Genomic DNA, 4919 nt, shown 5'->3' on the forward strand with positions numbered 1-4919 from the left:
GTACAACCTAAAGAAATATAAAGTTATATTGAACTAAAAAATAGATAAACCCAGGGTGATATAACGTTATATTGAACGAATAACATATACAACCTAAAGAAATATATGTTATATTGAACTATAAATAGATACACCCAAAAGAGATATAACGTTATGCTGAACTAAAAACAAATACAACCTAAAGAAATATAACGTTATATGGAATTATAAACAGATATAACGTTATATTGAACTAAAAAACAGATATCTACAACTTAAAGATACATAACGCTATATTGAACTAAACATTTATATGTTTATCCACTCGAGTGATTTTTGGCATATTATGCAAATACAATCGCTTACCATATCGTGCCAAATTTATATAACCTAAACATATGGTATAAACATGATGCAGATACAAATAAATTATCTAGACATCTGAGAAAGTTCCATCAATTTCAGCAGAAGTAATAATAATAATAATAATACTTGGATGACTTTTATAGCGCCGTTTTTGTGCAAAAACACCTCAAGGGCGCTGTACAAACTTATAATACATTTGTAAGGTAAAAATGAGCTTAGTTTGGTAACATGGACACACTTTTACCTTCAGTGGATACTTTAGTTCGAGAAAGTTCGCGGATTAGTGAATAATTGAGTAAACATTCGCCCGTTTAACATTTCAACCGGGATTATTATTTGCTACTCGCTCGCCCGGTCCCCCGAGGCGTTACTGTAGGTATTACCATTCTATAGGGAGGTCAGAACTAACTCAACAACAACAAACATTAACTTTTTTACTGTTAAAATTAATTTTAATTAAAATTACAAATATTCCCGACATTACATTATACCTATACATTTTACACTTATAAAAATAATTATATAATATTTCCTCGATAGAAAAACATAGTCGAGTGTTCGATTTTACATGTTATAGGTAGGAAAAAAATCACAGTGGTTCTTTAAATGCTACTTAACTCAGATGTCGAAAGATTTTTGCTTTATTTTAAATGAGTCGTCTTTCATTAAATATTTTCACAACAGGCGCTTTCGCCTATTGTCGAGGGGTTAGGCTCTCAACTAGCAAGCCGGAGGTCGCGGGTTAAAGATCACGGCATGCGTAAGTAAATTCTTTTTAATTTTATTCATTTTTATTTCATTTGGGAGCGGAAGATACTCTCAGTGCCGCCCTGGCGTGAGACCACTATTCAGAAATGAAACTTGCTTGCTTTGGCCGTGTTTGGTGACCAGATATTCTCCATTTTCCTCTTTTCCATCTCCTTCCCCTCCCCACTACCTTCAGTCTCACAACTTACCTCAATTGGGGAGGGGATGCCATAGTCTCACCAACTCCAGACTTTTGGGAGCGATTGGGACTCTTATGCGTTTTCAGATTATTATTATTTTTTTTTATATTATTGCTTTCCCACTATCATTTGATTTTTCATAATATCTCCCATTTAAACAATGTCAGTAATTTTCTTCTGAGTTTTGAAAACATCTGTAAAAAAGCAATCGCATTTCGGAAAAAATAAAAACGCTTCAGTTGAAATCTGTAAATAGTATAAAACGAAGTCGCTATCCGTGTCTCTCTGTTTATGCGCTCAGTTCTTCTAAACTGCGCAACGGATTTTGATAAAGTTTTCACTATCATTTAGAGAATTTCTTCCGGAAGGTTTATATATATAATACATCCATATTATATTTATAGAACGTATAGAAAATTTGAAGTCCCTTATATTGAAGATGAACGTTATAAAATGTTAATAGTATAAGTTTCTACGGCAAAAACATAACTATAGTTAGAATGAGATGTATAGAGTCACGTGGGGTAACCGTGCGCAATTTTTACATTGGGATTTTTGTATTAAAAAGCTTTAGGTATTTTACTCATTTTTTTTGTTTATCAATATGATCGATTGTTAAGGCATCTCAAACAACCATAAAAACCTCATATGGTTCATAAATCAAACATTTATATAAAAAAGTTTACATGCATGTCGATTGCGTACACATACCCCGTGTGCGGGGTAAGTGTACGCATACCGTAGGGTAAGTGTTCGCACCGCGAAGAGTTACTCCCCATTGCAATTATCACACTTAAATTGCCCCTTATCGTAGTCTGTGCAGTTCTCATGCCGCCATGCTTTATACAATACATTCTATCCAATCTTCTGTTGGTGGATCTCGATATTTCTCCTTGCATTGTGGGCAAAAATAGTCCTTAGAAGCCTGTTTTTGTGCGCTCTTTAAACAGTTATGCACGCTGGAATTTCCCGCATTGTGGTGTGACTTTCTTGAAAAGAGGTGGTCGTCCGATTTCCATAGTTTTAAATATTGGTTTTCGGACGATTTTTGCATCTGCATCTGTCTGCTTCTGCTGAAGTTTCTTTTTATAGGGACTTGAGATAATTATTTCAGACTTGCAAGCATTTTTCAGTTTTCGTAAAACCGCCGAACTTGAACAACGTTAAACCCAATAGCTCTCGCAATACTTGTGGGAGTAGTCTGTCTTTAAGCTAAAACAGGGTTACGTTTTAGAAATCCATACATCCAATCCTTGCCAGCCGTTTTTGTAATGTTGTCAAATCTGTTCTCGATCTTGTTGATTTCAGCATACTCGTAAACAATTTTTCTCATTGTCTGCATAGTCAGGCCGTAGAACATTTCTTCAGTTTTTTTACAATAATCAACGATTTCGGCCTGAAAATAAATGAATAATTATTAGATCAATAGTTTCACAAAAAATGACATATGCACGATAAATTGAGTATCTATTTATCTAAAAATCTACTTCTTTATCTGGTGTAAATGTCGGACGATATCTCCCCATTGAAGTTGCCATTAATTTTAGTTTTAGGCGTTTACGCAGAGTGGCTTCACTGATCCCAACAATATCTACAGCAGCCCACTGACTCTTCCCCTCTTTCATAAGCCTTTTTGTAGTTTATTTTTGCTCTTGAGTGCAAACCGACCTCTCCGGGTGCTTTCTCACGTACACACGTGGCATATTTCACTGTAAAAAAAATAACGAGAATTGAAATATTATGCTATAAAATCAATTTTATCTATCGGGGTAAGTGTTCGCACTCGTCCAACTGCGAAAGCTTACCCCAGCACACTTACCCCATCACACCAAAATTCAATAAACTTTAAAAATCAGATTAGTGGTTATCTTTATTAGAATTATCACTTTGCACCTGTCTAACTAACAATATTTCACTAAAAATTATCATAGACCACGTCGCTCTGACACAGCTGGTTACACAATAGCACACATCGGTAACAGAGATGAAAAATTTAAGAAAATCACGAAAAAAAGTAATTTACCTACCAGTTTTTATTGACAAATCAGCATCCACTATACACATGTCCTGCTTCGGTGCGATCTAGAAGGCTACTGAATTAAGGAACGCACGGGTGCTTAACAGGCACAATATTGTCGGAAACATCACTGCGAACACTTACACTCCGCGTACGGTTACCCCACGTGACTCTATGTATGTAAAATGTTGATATTTGCCTAGTTGTTCGTGTAGGTATTACAGAAATCGTTATTTTTATACATTTCCTAATACGATATTGAAATTATATACAATTCCTAGGAAATGTATACATTTCCCAGGATATGTAAGTATTAAATAATTTTTAAAACAATATTTTATACATTTCCTAAATAACTTCGGAATTGTATATCTACATTTCCTAGGAGTTGTATACAATTCCTAGGAAATGTATACATTTCCCAGGATATGTATGTATTAAATAATTTTTAAAACAATATTATATACATTTCCTAAATAGCTTCAGAATATATTTCTTAGGAGTTGTATACAATTCCTAGATATCATACATTTCCGGTAACAGATACATCAAAATAACCTACTAAGGAATTTTATATCTTAAAAAGGCCTACAGAAAATTGATTGTATATGTCTATCTCCTAGGGATAAATCCCCCAGCATCGCCGGGTATGTGTCAGATTGTATTTATTAAAGTTAAAAATTAATAAATAATTTTCTGTTCACCCTGTAGGATTTATTATTTATTAAAACCGGAACAATGGAGATTACGTGGGGTGGTGGGGGGTGGTTGGGGGCGGTGGGGGGCACTTGTATAATAGATGCACTGAGCATTAAGCACTGCCGGAACTACATCTCTGAATCCATCATCCAGGGGCGGCCAACGGCCGTTATAATAATAATAATAAATGTATTCTTTAATTCCCTTATTGACAACCCTGCATTATTTCAATAGATTTCATTTCATATTCCTAATATAGTCACACGAACCAGAAACATCTTTCAATTTAGAAATCAATTTGCAGAAGTAACAAATATTTGAACCCTTCGTTTCTCTGGCAAATTGGACGGTACATTTCTTTAAAAAAAAATTGTTACAAAGGAATATACTTTTTTGCACAATTTTTTTTTTCGATAATTTCTATAATATAATATGATTTCAAGCAAAGAAGAGGTAAATTGACAGAGGTTTTTTCTTTTAAAAAATATTCATTTTAATCTACCTGTTTAGGGCCTAGGAGCCGAAAGCATAAAAAATCACAATAAGGTCGATTTATTCGGTAAAAATTATATGAAATAGTGTGTAATTTTTCATTTATAAAATCAATTTTTAACTGCTAAAAATATTTTTGTCTTAAAAAATAATTTCCCTTTTCTAGGCTTCTGGCGTTTTGACCACCATATTTCGTAAAGATGCTGTCAGAAAGTCAGAAAATTTGTGTGTATTATCAATTCTCAATAAAATCAATAAGATATTTACTAACGTATTCGAAAACTAATAACAGTTTTTGAAAGATGACAAAATACGCCTTGAAATTTTAAAATAAGAAATAAACATATAATTTTTTTAAAATAAATTGAAACCAAACATAAAAAAGTTTTAAAAATGAATCACCTCACGTTTTTTCGTCT

The sequence above is a fragment of the Hesperophylax consimilis genome, unplaced genomic scaffold (assembly GCF_061612785.1).
Source record: "Hesperophylax consimilis isolate HC1 unplaced genomic scaffold, BYU_Hcon_1.0 scaffold_39, whole genome shotgun sequence".
In the NCBI taxonomy this organism is placed as follows: domain Eukaryota; kingdom Metazoa; phylum Arthropoda; class Insecta; order Trichoptera; family Limnephilidae; genus Hesperophylax; species Hesperophylax consimilis.